This window comes from Labeo rohita, chromosome 4 (genome assembly GCF_022985175.1).
Source record: "Labeo rohita strain BAU-BD-2019 chromosome 4, IGBB_LRoh.1.0, whole genome shotgun sequence".
Taxonomy (NCBI): Eukaryota; Metazoa; Chordata; class Actinopteri; order Cypriniformes; family Cyprinidae; genus Labeo; species Labeo rohita.
The window spans coordinates 19,733,028-19,751,072 of NC_066872.1; the positions used below are offsets into that span (position 1 = coordinate 19,733,028).

An 18,045-nucleotide genomic window follows, 5' to 3' on the forward strand; every position below is an offset into this window, starting at 1 on the left:
TATAACTTGTTTCATAACAGACTAGTTTAAACATACAATAAATAAAGAGGTCACTAATAGGTAAAGTAAAATATAAAGAGAATATTATAGGACATAAAAGTGATATATTCTCATTACACTAATTAAGAAAGGTAATGCATGAATAATAACTATGACCAAAATATATTTATTACATTTCATATTACTTACAGTGTAAAGCACAACCTATGGGGTAAGAACAGTAGGCTACTTTAAAATCATCATTAAATCAGTTATATAAACGTTTGAAAACATGAATACAGAACATTCAGAGTGAAACATGATCTTGTAATCCCTATATCCCTAACAATGGTACATTGCTAACACATATGTAGTCCATATTTAATCATGTTTCTTGAATGTGTCATGATTAAGTTAGTATTTTATGTTGACTTACATTAATAAGGAAGTGCCTTTGTGCTCCACACCAGAAGACTTGCTTTGATCAAAATGTTCGGCTACTAGACAAGTTTTCAAAGTGTTGTTGGTTTCCTATTATGTACATGTAAATTCCAACATCAGCAAATAATAAAAACAGTTTGATGATCAGTTTTTCAAAAAAAAAAAAAAATCTAACAGTCAAGTGGAAACACTGCATTTAAAACAATCTGCTTTTACTTCTGTTTTGTCAGCAAGGTTGCCAAATCTCTCTGGAAAAACACCTCATGATCAGCATAGTTTTTACACAGTTTGATTGTGACAGTGACTATAGACCGTTTTATTACATTTCTGGTAACACTTTATAATAATGATCAAGTAATTCAAAAGTGTCTTGTTAACAATTAATTAACCATTTAAACATTAATATACATTTGTAGATTATTAATAAGTGTAATGTTAACATGCCACAAGTGTGTTTTAAGTCAAAAATGTTTTGTAAGTCATGAAATAACCATATCATTGGTAAATAATTTATAATTATTTGATATACTATAAAATCACTTATTTTCACAAATTTGTTCTTTGCTCTATTATTTTTAATGAAGCTTTGAGATGTTAAAATTGATTAAAAATGATTTTGAAAAAAAAAAAATGATTATGATTGTATGAATAAAAAACAACACATCCGATCTGCACTACAGACCTTATTGAGATTGTGGCCCAAAAAACTGTTTTCATAATTGACATTTTTGAACAGCTAATGAGCAGCTCCATGCACTCACAAAATGAGAAACATTTGCTTAAGGTGAGACACCATGAGGTGATGAAGGCATAATCAGAATCTCCAAACTTTTATGAAATGTGTGAAAACATGCAAGTCCATCCTTCTTAGTATAGAAGTGAGGTTGAGCAGCTGGATGTCTGGTGCAGTCACAACAACCTGGAGCTGAACACAATCAAAACAGTAGGGATGATAGTGGCCTTCAGGAACCAATTTATATGTATGTCTGCACTATGTCTGCACTTTATGCACTGGAGGCTCCTGACACCATGACAAATTCCTTGTGTGTGTAAACACATTTAGCAATAAAGCTCTTTCTGATTCTGTTACTAAAAGACAGACAGCAATGATCATCCCTATTTATCATTGAAATGACTACATATTTAATGATACACAAAGTGAAAATATTGATGGGGAATGAAGAAACTGTAAATCTGGACACAGTTTTCACTTGCAGTACAAGTGTATTAGTAATTAAGTTGCAGTATTACTGTAGTTTATTTACTGCTTGTCTGTAACTTTGAGTGTCTGTCTGACACTGACATCTAGTGGACATTTTATTATCTGTGACTTTACAGACTTGCAGACAAACCTAGTTCTTTAGTCATATCAAAACACTACTCATGTTCGTGGATAAAATTTACCTGCATGGTGGTTTTAGATATACAGCGACCCCTGGTGGTTCTAGTGTTAAATACACATAAGTACTAGCAAAACAATACAATTTGAGTTTGTAAAATACACACAGATGTCTATGGAAGCAGCAATAACAATCTATTCAAATATAATTTGCCAATGTTTGATTCATATCAGACACACATAGTTTAAGTAGGGTGACAACCTGTCCCGCTTTACGTTGTACCGCACAGCTTTTTCACCCCTTGTCCCGCACGTCGCATATTGAGAAAATGTCCCGCATTTTCATCAGCCTGTTGGTTTTCAATAATCATATTAAGAAAACGTCCATTCTTTTGCCTTTTTAGAAAACTTTTTGTTTATTCTTTTTGCAGCGTAGGATTTGCGGACCTCATCAAGTGATCCAGCACTACCGACGGAAATGGCCGAGCACACGCGGATATTCTCTATTCAATTTAACCAATTAAAAAAAAAACGAGGCAGCTTTCAGACGCCACTTCTTATTTTAATAGTTCATTGATATGGTTTCTATGCCGTTGTTTTAATGACAAATAAAGTGCATTATTGCAATGCGGGAGCGCATCAAAATGGCCAAGCACAAATCTCTTCTCAAGCAGGTGGATTCTCTTAACTTTCAATAAAAAAAGACGCGCTTTCTCTCGCTTGCATGTGCATGCTCAGAAACATAAATCGGCGCATATGACAATGGATGTAATCAGTATTTACATAGCATAACAGTAGAAAATGTATCTATCTCACACGTGTCCTGCATTGTTCGGCAAAATGACATCTATGTCCCGCAACAAATCTCTTGCCAGGTGGTCACCCTAAGTGTAAGTAACCATAAAGTTTACTCTATTCTTCTCCTAGTTCACCATGCAGCCACTTACTTGCATGTATTTTGGGACAAACTGATAAACTTACATGCTGTAAATCCTGCTGACAGGACTTTCTGAACGGCAGCATGAACAAACATGGCGGCACCCATCTCACGTTACAGATCATGATCAGGATCATTTATAAAGGTTTTTAAATGACAAAATACACTCACTTACATGTATTTGTGAATCGGAATATCCGATAGTTGATGACACAGTAAGCGAGTGTGTGAATATTCTGAATAAAAAAAGGAAAAACAAAATAAAAGCGATACTTCTGTCATGCAGCGCTATTGTGGCTGCAGTGTGTCACGTGACAATCATGACGCGTTGTCATGGAAACAGTAGGCCAACGTTTTAAAACATATAAAAAAAGCTCACTCTGGGGGGTCAGATAGAATATTTTAAACTCACCAGTGAAAGGGTTAAAATCACCTGTGGGGCGGAAGTTGCGCAGAATTTAATTGGGGGGGGAGAGAATTGCGCATGCGTTTCATGTGCCTGTCTGTCAATGGGAGGAAGCCACGCCCTGTTTTGGAGCACCCACCCCGTTTTGGAGTTCCTGCCCCCATTTGGAGATCTCCAGGCTGCAGTTATACCCTTCTCGTGATCACGAGCTGTGTGTGTGTGGATTGGGCAAAGGCTAAAAGGGCGGAATGAAAGTCTCAAAATTCTAATGAATCAAATAGAATCGACTCAGAAGAGATGTGAATGAATGCACGCATGTCGTTTGATCCACGAATGCACATTTTAATCACTACATGCACAAATTCTGATACTTTGATACAAACTTTAACATTTGTATTCGCAAATATGTCACAAACATATTTGAGTAAAATGCTGCACATTAGTGTATGTCTTAACTATGCAGACACTGGTTGAAAATCATTTGTTTCAGTGTAGGGATGCACATTTGCAGATTTTTCAAATCGTGTACACGTTAATGAATTGCACTGGGTCTTGTTAGTTGTTAGTTTTGTGTGTGGGCGTCGTGAAAAGCTGTAAACTGTGAAAACGAAGTCTCAAAATCCAAATGAACCGAACAGGATTGACTCGAGCAAGACCTCAATAAATGCACGTGTCACCCGATCCACAAATTCACAGATTCCTTTTTGCATAAGCAATTTATGATATATTAATGCAGAACAGAACATTTTTATTTGAAAACATGTTTGTATTTGTACAAATCACTGCACAATCATATAATTTCCAATTCCACAGACTCAAATTGAAAGGCATTTGTTTGTGGTTAGTAAGATACATGCATAACATTTATGCAGTAATTCTTGAATTTGTGAATTCTTTTCTTTTACTGAAGAAGAGATGCACCTGTTATTGTACACTCACGCACAGTGGTGCAGTGCAGGATATACACAGGTATACAGCGTATACCCACTTCTTTATCAGTCGGCTTTGCTTACCCACTTCTAAATCCACTATGCTTCATCCCACACCCCAGTCAGAGTGGATGCCGATTAGGGCTGTAAAAAAAAAATCGAATTTCAAATATTAATCGAATTTAAAATAAAAACCCACATTGCAACGTTGCATTTGAATTTTAGGTGTGCTTTAAGGAGGCAGCTCTATCAGTGGCACACGAGATGCGATGACGATGTGTTGTTGCATTACAATGTTTTTTTAGCCTATCCAATTGCGTTGTCCATTAAAAATATTGCGGAAAAAGAGAACATCAATGCGGAGAACATCTTGTTTACATCAAAATCAAAACTACGCCATGAATAAGTGTCTTAAAATCCTGATTGGAGTAAATCATAATAAATAATTCTACATGATAAAAAGAGGGCTTCGGTGACAAGATTGGTATTAGTGACCGATGGTTTTTAAAAACCATGGTTCGCACCAAAAAACCATGGTTACTACAGTCATGGTTTACTACAGTTTTACTGTAGTATTACTACAATATAACTGTAGTAAAACCATGGTATCAGAACCATGGTTTTTTAAAACCATTGATTGCACCAAAAAAACACGGATACTACAGTCATGGTTAACTACAGTTTTACTATAGTAAAACCATAGTTAATTTTCGTAAATTACTCAGTCCTACTTTTCCAAATGCACTTCATGGATACACTGAAAAGCAAATAAACTAAATGCATTTATGGATTCTTTATTTTTGATAATAAGAGTTTTTAATATTGAATTTCTCTATCTTTCTGTAATTCTGTTCAACACGTGAACTTAAGTAAAACTGTATTATGCAGAAATGCTGATTGTTGTAATACATATGTATGTCAAAGAGAACATAATGACACAGTGTTACATCAAGGCTGTCCGTAGATGCATGAAGCTGCTGAGTGATAGTTTCTGCCTCAAAGAGTTAAGAGCACACAATAAGAAATACTGTTTGAGTATCACAGACTCACTAATAAACAGTAAAATGAGAAACAATCATTTCACACAATGTGACAACAATATTACAGTGTGCAGCTCTTTGTGATTCACTGACAAAGACACACTTGATCATCAGTTTGATCACGACATAAAGAGGTTTAAATAAAATGATCCAAGTGACTTCAGCACAGCCTTAAAGTCTCAGAAGCTCAAAGTGACTAATGACAGATCATAAGACGACACACATATATGAAAACAACTAAAGAAAGTTGAAACAATCACCTCAAATAATATTTGTAGAACTTTCTATTTCCTCGTCTGAACCATTATGTCGAACAACAGCTTCGGTAAAACAAGTGAAACCTGCTTCCTGCTTTCTATCAGAAGAATCAAAAGAATGACTGTCAGACGTCAATGCACACACACACACATGTTGGTTTTTACGTTTTATGTGGACTTTCCATAGGCATAATGTTTTTTACTGCACAAACTGTATTTTATGTTGCCCTACACCAACCCTACCCCTAAACCAACACCTCAGAGAAAACTTTATATATTTTTAGATCTTCAAAAAACACCATTTAGTATGTTTTTTAAAGCCTTTTGAGTTACGTGTCCTCGTAAACCACTTTCACATTGTAATACCTATGTCTTACCAATGTCATTATGAATTTGTGTTCTCATAAGGCACATAAACACACACACAGATTCTGGACCAGTCTCCAGTAACAATAAGCTCTGTGGGTATTGATGGCATTGCCATTGCAAGCTGTTTGACTGATATTTTTATGCACAAATTTGTGGTTATTCCAGCATCTCCATTTTATTTGTTGGCAAGATATGGACGGACTCGGACTCAGACTTGAGTAAAATATTCAGAGTCCAGAGACAGTTGACGGAAATGTCATTGACTCGATGCATTATCACGAAAGTGATATTCAGTATTTGCATGTGTCTTGTCCAGTAGGCTGCTTGAAAGCCGACATGTGCGCACACACTCAAAGCGTGCTCACGCTCAGAACATTCCCTGCAGGTTATTTTTAGTTGTCATATCCATGTAAACTAATAAAAACTTAGATGCAGATGTTTCTGATTATTCCAGTGCTAAAATGTATAATTTTTTCATCATAAACACACTATTTTTTGCAGAATTTCATGTCTGAAATAAGCGTTTAATAAAGTGTAGACATCAAAGTGGTCAAATCGCATTATAATGATAATATAATTCCAATTTTATAGCTAAAATTAAGCCAAGGTTAAGCGTAGTCAGAAAATCATATCATAAACACTGGGTTTGTTATTATATTTCTTTTCTGCGCGCCTCTGATCTGCACACGCTTCTCCAGCACGCGCTTAATCCTGCCTTCCACAGAAAGCAAAGCACTGGCGTAATTTTTAAAAAAAACATTCGTTGATTGATCTCTTTAATGAATAATTACTTATAATTAATATAGTAAATAGTAAATATTGTGATTTCAGAGAAATTTGACACGTCTAGTTGAAGAGAACATGATGTTAACGGAGAAGTTTTTGTGTACTGACCAGAAGAGAGAAGCACATCATTGTTAATTCAGTGGTAAGAAATGGATGTAATATTAATTATTTAATCTAATTAAAGTCAAATAAATGTTATTCATTTTCAATGTCTGTAAAAATAAAATTCACATTCTTAAAATCCAATGTTTTGTTTAAGTCGTTGTTATTTGGTGCTTTAATAAACATAAAATCTGGGTTATGTTACTTCTAATCTTACATATTAATGAATAAGACAAATCTAGCATATTAAATGATAATTTAATTTCATTTAATGCTCCTTATGATGGTTAAATGTGCTCTAAATATCTGTAAGGATTAAACAACAGTTTAAAACAAGACATGGTTTGTAGTAGTGATTATTGTGGTCCACATCCGTCCGTCTTCCATGCCGCTTACTACGGGACACAGGAGTGCTGACATACAGCAGCAGTATTGGAGTGAAGAGGTTAGGAGAACGTTCTGGGAATCTTCAGAGAACTTTCAGGGAAACTTCTAGGAACATAAGTGGAATGTTCCCAGAACGTTCCCCTAACCTACAGGGAATGTTCTGGGAACCAAAATTGTTAGTTGGGTCTCTTTCACTTCTAATAGGTTCTGTTATTGCGACATACATGCTTGTCTTAGAGACTATTCATGTAAATGAAGTCAGTTTTGTCTTAAGTAAACCTGAACAGTTGAAAGAAATACTGATGCGTCAAAAGCGACAGCAGTGTAAACCTGCAACCGCCGACCGCGTCATAATAGTAATCAAACAACAACAGAAAAAGAGAAAACCACTCGCTTTTCTTGACTGAATCACTTTTTAACTTTAATAAGAATCATATTTAATGTATACAGTGATGATTTTGCAGTGTTTTATTTTAACATTTATTACTTAAATATATGTCTGTAGTCTGTAATAGCTTTTAGATAGACCTAACAAAAAAAATGAAAAAACTAAAACTTCTTGGAGTGTTTACTTGCCTTCAGTAAGCTTAAAAATGTTTTACTTACATTAGCTGATTAGTTTTTGCTGTATTAAAATTATTATTTTTTAAACATGGTGGCTGTTTCTAGCTTCAAAGAAAAATATTTTTTCTAGCATCTTTGCAGCAATAGTTTTAATGGGTCCAAAACCACCTTGGGTGTGCAATGGCACATCATCAATTTTTCTTTATATAATGTACTTACTTGGTGTAATTTATTAATTATTTATTAATTTATTCATTGATGAATAAAGTCAAGTACCGCCCTATAATTTTTCACATTCTAAAACTTGTTTCACTCTGAAATATGTCACAAGACATAGGTCAGCCATACCTTCTGTTACATGACTTTAAGTTTGCTAAGCAGAGCATGGACACTTGAGATGTTGTGAAATCAAAAACCAAAATGGCAAGATCGACTAGAGGTTTGCTTTTCTTACATTTCAATTGACATTGCGTTTTTCTAGTTGTAAAGGTTAAAAACAGGGGTGCCCAAACTCGGCCCTTGGTTTAGCTCCAACTCGCCTCAACACACCTGCCAGGGGGTTTCTAGTATGCCTAGTAAAAGCTTGATTAGCTGCTTCAGGTGTGTCTAATTGGGGCTGGAGCTAAACTCTGTAGAACACTGACCCTCCAGGACCGAGTTTGGGCACCCGTGGGTTAAAACAATGTTAAAATACTGACAAACAGTAGTGGACTCTGACTCAACTCAGACTTGAGTTCGACTCGGCCCATTTTGGACTTGGACTCGTCTCCGACTCGATTGGTTAAAGACTTAGGCTTGACTTAGGTGGACTCGAACCCAAAAATAAATATTAATATGTTAATATTTGGCCCACAGTTCATGCAGCTACATTTGCCATCATGCCTCTCCCTCGGACTTTCCCCACATCCTGTTTTTGAGCAGTGTGAAAGCCAAACTGAAACTGCTGACGTGTTAAGGCCACAGTACCAGCTGCCTTAAACCAGAATTCTGGGCAGAGCACAAATATCATGTAGGCTTCATTGATTTATAGCCTCATCAAGCTACGATAAAGCATACACATGATGTGTATTATAAACAGTACCCTATGCCCAAAGACAAAAATGAAGGCATAGCACCCATCATCTCTCTGTTGTCACAAGGTGCAATGTATACTGCTATTTTGGTAACACTTTACAGTAAGGTTCTCCTTGTAAAGGGTTTATAAAGGTGTTCATTAATGAGTAATCACTCATTTACAAATACATATTAAATCATTAATAAGCACTGTCTTGTCTTTTCATGGCTTCTCATGCATGTTGATGCTTGTCATGATGCTTGCTTATTGCATAGGATACACTGTAAATTATTTGAACAGACGTTTACAGTAAATGTCTGGCCAGTAGTTGAATTACTTTTACAGAAAGTTACTCTATGCACATTTTCATTAAATTCCTGGCAACTAGTTACATTCCATGGTACTACTGTGATTTAGCAGTATGCTCCTGTACAATTACAATGTAAACTGTAATAGTAATGCAACTCAATAGCCAATAATGTGCTGTTAATTTGCTGTAAAACTGGTTGTTAATTTAAAACTTTTAAATTAAAATTTACTATTAATTTATTGTAAAATACTGTAATTTTGACGTTTTATCTGTTAATAAGATCAATATTCAGATTTAACACTGTAAAGAAAACATTTTGATGGCAGCATTGAAATACCAGTTTAATAAAAATGTTATAAAAACATCTCTGCAACGTTGTGAAAAAATATATTTATAACTTTTAAAAAACCCGACATTTGTCGTATTAAATATGTTGGGAAAAAACGTTATCACGACCTTTTCACAACGTGAAAAAAAAAATGGGAATCTAAAACTACTGCAATAACCAACAGTAGCAGCAATTCAGCAGCATAACAGATTTACTCCGCCAAGACCAAAATACATTAACATTGTCATACATGACCATGATAAAATCTTCAGAGAATTGTCATGAAAGAAATACTGTGGGAAGAAATTCCTGTGTGTCTTCAGCTGTGACTAGAGGAAGAAGCAAACATGAAACAGTAATTCAGGAAAGACACACAAACGAGCGAGAGAGAGGAAATATACTGAACAGAAGAAGAGAAAAAGAAGCCTGCAGAAGCTGTTGTTCTCTGTCACAGTGCAAATGTTGTGTATTTATTTGTGGGAAAGAGAATATAAACAGTGAATCTCTTTCTCCAGAGCAGCACGTCTGTTTTATATGCTGGACAGTGAATGTGATCTCTGGCTCTGACACATCAATGGATAAAAAGCAGCAGGTTGTTTAGATCAGGGATTCTCAACCGGTGGGCCGCGGCCCACTAGTGGGCCTCAGTGATCCTCCAGGGGGGGCCGCGAGATAGCTTAAAATTAATTTAAATATTATCCTAAAATTGTTTAATTTCATTATTACTGTATTAAATTAAAATGATCAAAGCACGGCCTCTTGTGTTCTGTGATTGATTGCTTTGGACTCGGCGCAGCAAGCCTCATTGCACTGTTAAATACAGACTGAACGGCGGCTCAGAACTGCACGCAAACTTCATTTTAGAGACCTGCACAGGACTCATGTTTCAGTCCCGCTTCCGCAAGATACTGTCCCGCGCCCACCCGCTCCTGCAGAGATGTTATTTCATCCCACCCCCATCCGTGGTATTCATGTTTTCTCGCGCTCCTGCTTGCAAAAGCCCGCATAAAAGTAACCTATGTAGACATTTTTCACTACATCGATGAAATGTACATGAAATACATCTTGTAATTTCCACAAGATTGCTAAGGCTAAGCATCAACATTTAGAAACCACTGCTATTCTAAACAGAAAAGCAAGCAACAGATGCTGCGTGCATGCATGACAGAATATGTGAGCAAACAGCGCTCCCTTAAAGGAACCGTATGTAGGATTGTGGCCAAAACTGGTACTGCAATCACTTTCAAAATACTGTAGAATGGCGTATCCCCTCCCCCTCCCCCCTGACTCGAGGTTGCCAGCTAAGCTGCAGGATTCTGCAGGAACGTAGGCTGCTACAAGGAGCTTCCAATGGCAAGTGACGAGTCCTACACAATAAGTTTTTTTTTCTTCTGTTACTTATGTTTATGCTTCACGGGAGATGTTTTGCGAAGTAATTATGTGTTGCAAAAATTTACTAAAGGCGATTAGCCAAATATTTCGTAAAGATGTACTGTAATACCACATCTCAGTCGGAACATAGATTGTTTTCATACCGTGCTAGTGGTGCGATATAAAGCTTTTTATGAACGCATTTAGCACGGGCGACTGTGGAAAATTAGCAACGTCGGCATCTGTCTTAAAATTCTTCTCCGTTTTCAGCCGTCTCCATCTGTCAAAGGCCTCTCCTATACAAATCCTTGTTTTATTTCGGACTTTGTCACGACGTACTTCGGATTCATAACGAGGTCTTTTAGGTTTCGTAACTTTATACATGTTTTATCCAACACGTTCGTAGCTGCAGCTGTAACTAGAGCAGAGCTGGCAATCCGGATGACGAAAACTCTACTGACTTCGTGATTGGTAGATAGCTGGAGGGTGGCGCCTCAGACCAAAACACAACATCAACATCAGTTGAGGGCTGCAACTTTCACTTTTAAATGACAATATCCTGGCCGGACCACTGTTGTCAGTGATATAAGTATTTGAAATGAACATGATTTCTTAATGTCTAGTGACATGTCAGGGCCATTTTATGATTAACTGAAATAAATTTCTTACATACGGTTCCTTTAAAGCTGACATCTCAGTTCATTGCGATCTCATATAGCTCTTATAACACAATGAATATATGCACAATGAATCTTCCACAATGTTTACACTTCATGTGTTGTAATGAGAGGATTCGCGAGCATGCAACATTCAGCACTGTGCAAAAACTGATGAGTGGATTCTAACTTAAACACCTCTGATTGGCAAATGCCTTCCAGAAATCAACAGATGGCTACATTGCTCAAGCTGCAAACACCCGTTTTAAATCGAAACTGCCTATTCTTGTGCCTGTTAATCATTTTTGTTATATTAGTTGTTTTTGTTGCTTTAGTGCAATAGATGAATAACAATTTATATGTTTTTTATTTTATGTTTAGATATTTCTATTTTGCCATTCTTGCGAATCATTTTATTCCCCCGCATCCCGCCCGCACACGCACTCTGGAGGTGGGCCCAGGCGTAAAAAAGGTTGAGAACCCCTGATTTAATGCAATTAACTCTCACTCTGACTCTCTTACCAGTGCACTACTGCTGAACTAGTGAGCTAATTGAGACATTAAGCGATTTAGTTTGCATTTATTTTCCTTTCTGTTAATTATTTAATTATTTCTCATCTTAAACAGGATAAAGTGTGCAAACATACAGAAAAAACTCCTGGTGAAGCAACTGAGATCCATGTAGAACATTAATATAAAAGATGGCATTTATTAAAGAGAAGAGTGAAGACATGAAGATTGAAGAAACTTTCAGAGTCAAACATGAAGATACTGAGGAACAAACAGGTCGGTTTTTATTCTTAAAGTTGGACTATTTTGTCCTGTACATTTTCTCAATTAATTTGCCTTTGGTAGGTGTTTTTGTACGCGTTTTGCCCTCCTGCTGCGTTCTCTCCACAAAGAACAAAGAATGAATAACATGATATCTGCCTTAGATCTCTTACTGTAAGTGGTCGATCCACTACAAGATATGACAACTGTCCGTCTTGACAAAGCATCGCCTTGCACATCCTGAAAAGCGCTTGTGGTACTTGCTGTAAATGCATTTTCAAACCTCCTCAGTAAAGAACCATATTAAATCCAACTTTAATTTTTTTTTTTTTTTTTATTGTTTTGTTGTTGCTAATTGAATGCAACATCTGTGCTACGCTACAAAGCAGGAAATGCCAAAGTCAGGCAGTCTGTGACACACCCAAACCATCTCCATATAAGTGCTTTCCACACAACTAGTTTGAGAGATGCCTTTTTTTGTACATTAGGATGAAATTGTATTATAAAAATGTTTGATGAATCATGATTTGTTTGTGACAGTGTTTGTATGCTGATTTCACACACAAGTTTGCATGTACTTTTATTTATCAAATTAAACCCACTGTCTATCAAAGGAAACATAACACATGGATAAAAAGCAGAGGACCTAATACAGAGCCCTTTGGCACTCCATACTTGTTTGATGAGATCTTTTCATTTACACAAGCGATGTGTTGGCGGTCAGATATATGAAACATAAACCATGCTACTTCTTGTCCACAAATGCATCTTGTCCAAAACAATTTTCAAGATATCCAAGAGAATGGCATGATACACATTGTCATAAAAATAATAGCACATGGGAGAATGTATGTAGCCATGATTATATGCGAAAAACTGGTAATTTGTAAAACTGTTTTAACGAGCACAGATTCTAATGAAAATTGCAAAGTTGAGATCTGTCTATAATCAACCAGTTCTCATGAGTCAAGCTTTTTCATAAGGGGTTTGATAGCTGCCATCTTATTTGGGACGTTTCCTAAAGAAAGCAAAGAGTTAACAATACTGAGAACAGGATTACAGGCAACACCTCTTTCAGTAGCTCAGTAAGTAGTATTTATTATAAACGTGTTGGTTTTGATGCTATACATGTCTAAATGTATTGATGTCTGTTGTTTAGTGGAGTTAACCGTTATTGGTCTCTTTTTGCTTTAGGCTTGATGCTGCAGAAAGTGTAAAGTCAAGAACTGAATGGAATAAAAAATGAAATTCAACATGAGAAACATCATGATTTCGAGTTTTTCGAGTTCAGATGCAAAACCAGCTAAAAGCCATCTCGGTCAAAAATGAGATAATGATACTGAGTGAATGCTCCTGACACATAGTACACATACTACACAGGAACAAAGGACTAATGCACTATTAACATTCTTGTAACCACTACTGACTAACCAGAAATTCTGATTAACACATCAGTAAGTGCTATCTCCCAAAGAACTACTAAGAACTACTATATACAAGTTCATAATTACTGTGAATGATGCAAAACATATAATTAATTCTAAAGTAAAGATCATGGTAACCGACTAGTAATGACTCAGGTAATACTAAATACTTAAGAAGGAATTACTAATTTTTTGGATCCGTATTCTAAAGTGAAGATCATGATAACTCTCTAGTAATGACTGAAATCATTGTCAGCTATTGAGGTATATGTAAGGTTTTGGATAGTAATGACTCAAGTGTCACTCAAGTGTATACAACATAGTAATTATTAGGGATGAGCGAGTACAGCATTATCTGTATCTGTTAACCATATGAATTATCTGTATCTGTATCTGTACTCGGAGTGGGCGGGGCCTAACCCGGAAGTGGGTGGGATTTAACCTGGAAGTGGGTCATGTTGTCTTGAAACGGGCGGGGCTTTAACCGGTATGTTATTTTAAGCATGCAATTGATATGGGTTGATCAGAAATTGTTATATTTATTGCTGATTAGAAAACTATTTACATGACAGCATCAGCATTGAGCTTCAGATCAGTGGTTTTGATCATGATAACAAACGAACTATATACAGAACAAGTTTTGCAACAATGAATACAACACATGCGGTTGCAATTATGAAGTAAAATGTAATGAACAAGAGTTTTCATTTCAACATAACTTTCTTTTTTTAACCTTGAGCAGTGTGATTTTTTATTTATTTATTTATTTATTTATGAAATACAGAATAAATATGTTATGTAGCCTAATTTGCACGCATTGGGGAGTCGCGCTCTAAACGCGGGGTATTAAAATTGCTTTTGAAGGCGCGTGCGCGTTTTACTTTCGGTTTTGTTTGAACGATCGCGCGAACTCTCGGCGGTGCTGAACGGGATTTTGAAAAGTGCCCAGTGGAAATTCGCCCCGGTACATCGTATGCTATATTAAAGGTCTTTTTAAAACACTATTTTAATGTATTAAGTCATATTAAGCGTTTTAAAATGCCCCGGCATCTGGAAATTCCGCCGGAAGTGCCGCTGCTTCCGTTTACACTGAAATGCCTTCCGTTTACACTGAGATGCCTTCCGTTTGCACTGAAATGCCTTCCGTTTGCACTGAAAAGTTCACGCACATCCACATGTGAAATCACTTGCATATATGTATATACACAACTCAAGCATGCGTCTTACCTGAAATGTATTTTGTATGTTTGCGTGAGTGTTTTATGGGTGTATATGCGCGCAACGAGTTTATATGTATGTGCGAGTGTTTTTAGGTGTATATGCATGGATCAAGTTTATATGTATATGCGAGTATGTACAGGTGTGTCTGCATGCAGCGAGTTTATATGTATATGTGCGTGTTGTTGTAGGTGTATATGCATGGATCAAGTTTATATGTATAAGCGAGTGTTTTTTAGCGTATGCATGCGTTAAGTTTATATGTATATACAAGTTATTCATAAGTGTATATGTATTCATTACTAATAAAAGATGTATTGGTATGGATTTCATATTAGTGTGCACGTGTATTTCATATGTATATTTTGAACATCCACCAGTATACGTGTATATGCAAGTAATTTCTAGGTGTATATGCACGTGTTTTATGTATGTATTGATAAGCGAAGTTTGATTTAAATCCTACGTGGCGCCTCATAGGACACAGCAACACAATAAATCTGTATGTGTGTAGGGGAGGGGCGCTGTGACTAGCCTATCACAGAACGCAGACACAGTAAACTACCCAATGAGAATTTTTATTCAATCCGAGCACAGATATTGACTCGTATTACTCGTATGATACTCGTACTCGGCAAAAGTGCTTTATCCGTGCCGGATACTCGTTTCAGCCGAGTATCCGGCTCAACTCTAGTAATTATACAACAGTAGTTACTAGAATGTTAATAGTGCATTAGTCCTTTGTTCCTGTGTAGTTATTCATTAATGACGGAACAGTATTCTAAAGTGTTACCCAATTTTGCAGCATCTCCATGATCTACTGATCAGGCATTTTCTCAGGTATTGCATTTCTTGTAGCATCAACACGACGCAGTGTAATATGCAACCAGGGGGGTGTTCCATAAAACAAGTTTACCAAATAAGCCAGACTTATTTCAGTTAGTCTTAACTGAAATAACTTATTTTGAGCCAAATCAAGTGACAATAATTCAGACTAACTGAAATAAGCCTGGCTTATTTGGTAAACTTGTTTTATGAAACACCCCCCTGGTTTCCTGAACAAGACTTGGATAGCCCAACACTTGCTTTCTCTACAGATGCAGTACATAAATAAAAGGGCAAAGAGCACAATTTTATTTGTCTTTGGTATGATAAGTTTACAGTGATAAGGTTTCCTTTTGTTGTTCCAGTCTCTGTTGTACAGTAGTTTATGTTAGTTTGTACTATGACCTGAATCTGCAGTACAGACATAAAAGAAATCTTTGACCTCTCTGAAATCACTGACTCTTGCTGTTCTCATGAAGAGGAACAGTGACTTGACATGCAGGAAGCTTTACAGGTAATCTGAAAAAGACACTTTTATGTAACTTTGTTATATTCAAACAAGAATATAAGAAACAACACTAAATAAAGAGTTTAATTTAATCAGTGTATTTAAGAACTGAATAAACTGTAGTAACATCACTTAGTTTCAAAGTTTGTTTAACACGATTGTCTTCAAACCACACAAGTGTCAATTGTGCTGAGTGTTAGAAAGTATAAATATTATCTTCATATTATAAATGCTAGAAGTACTGCTGTAAAGAGATTTTTGCCATTAACATGATACAAAATAAAGAACAGCAGAATTAATGTCAAACTGTCTTTATGCATTTTAAAATACATATTTCACTCATGATCTAGAAAGGAAAAGAAATCTGTGTTACTGACAGAAAATCCCTGTAATCGCCTACATAAATGAACCGATATCAGGAGTCAGAGAAGGTCATCTGAAGACTAAAGAAAAGAAAAAAAAGAATATCATCATGTTCAGAAGAAAACGCAAAGGTAAGATAAATGCACAACGAGACGTTAGAGATTATACAGCTGATAGTAGATATTAACAGCTCAGACTATTAGCCTCATGTATAAAACTTTACACAGATTTTATCCTAAAAGTGTTTATGCATAAAAGGCAGATTTCATATATGCACACATTTTCAGATTTATAAAACCATACATACAGTATTTGCAATTCAACTGCAAATAAAAGAAGACATTAAATCTCTCAAGAGATTTAATCATCCTCTCAGCAGATGATGATTAAACAACTCCACAAATGGCATTACCAGCTTCACTTATTACTAACCAGATAGACTTTATTTCTTAAAACTGACTTCCCACTCTTTTTCGGTGATCATTTTCCAGGACTTTTCCAGGACATTTTTATCTTAATTATGGCAGGAATAAAAGACAAGGACAATGCCCTGAAGTAACATATTCCTCTCTCGAGAAGTCTTTAAAAACATAAAGTTTATGGCCATTAACTATAAAATAAGCTCTTTAATATGAGTTCTTAATTATACATTACAACAAATTATATCAATTTCAGTCCAATAGTAAAATAAACAAAATATATTGGAAGTATTAAGTTATTTTATTTACCTATTTGAAAATGAAAATACAATAAATCAGTTCATTATTTACGCTAACAATAATATCAAAGAAACTATTTTAAAATATTGGCATGTGTCCTTCAAATATTTTCAGTTGAGTGTTGCTTTAAAAGGGTCAAGTGAAAAATTAAATGTATTCTGACCGAGTTAAACACCTCTGATTAGCCAATGCATATCACAGTTCATAGAAAGTGATATAAATATTCACAGAAGTGTTTGAAAGCAGCTTCTGGTATTGTTATGTCTTTAAAAGCTAAAAGACCTGTACGTCATCTTAAATTTTATATAGTTGACTGTTGACAAATATCAAAATTGGAATTATATCGTCTCGACCAAAATTAAGAAATACAGTAGTCAACATTTGAAGTGGATCAAAAAAGTTCATCAAAATTGCCCTAAGACAAGAATGGGTATTTCTTTGGTTTTAGGACAAGCTGATCCACTTCAAATGTTGACTACTGTATAGAGTAGTAAAATGCTCATGATACAGTTTGTGTGTACATCTGGAATAGAGATTGGCGGAAATAAAACAAAATAGCTGACTGCTAACTGCGCATTTGAAGCTGTTGGTAACTCAGAAGCAAAGACCAGGAGACTCTTGGGTATCTTTAGCAGAGTTCTTTGTAGAGAACGCGCTGCGTGGCGCTTCAGTCATCAAAAGTCTAACTAAGGCAGTGATACATTGTAGTTTATATACATTTAAGGGGGCAGGCCTTAGAGATATTGACACAGTACTCAGAGGTGACATCCTTTGATCAGATCAAGATGTTACCCTTCCCCCAACTGTAACACCTTAGCAGACCTATCCAAATAATCATAATGACATCACCAAATGGTTTGAGCACCATAGTTGCGGGAACTAAGACTCTATCAACATCACAAGGATAAGTCATGAGAACGTCTAGGTTACGTACGTAACCCTCGTTCCCTGAAGGAGGGAAC

General features: G+C 35.9%; 1 protein-coding gene and 1 long non-coding RNA gene across 2 annotated transcripts in view; one reads left to right on the plus strand and one right to left on the minus strand.

Moving 5' to 3' along the window:
* LOC127164163 (protein NLRC3) overlaps positions 1-583 on the minus strand; it is a 77,087-nt gene extending 76,504 nt beyond the window's left edge. The window contains exon 1 of the mRNA XM_051107938.1: positions 416-583. The gene's annotated coding sequence lies outside the window, so the exon portion shown is untranslated. The remainder of the gene's footprint in view (positions 1-415) is intronic.
* A 15,377-nt stretch (positions 584-15,960) lies between these two features.
* Positions 15,961-16,495, plus strand: LOC127164273 (uncharacterized). Its single transcript, XR_007827617.1, has 2 exons — positions 15,961-16,007; positions 16,352-16,495. It is a non-coding gene; the product is annotated as an uncharacterized LOC127164273 (long non-coding RNA).
* Positions 16,496-18,045: the final 1,550 nt, after the last annotated feature.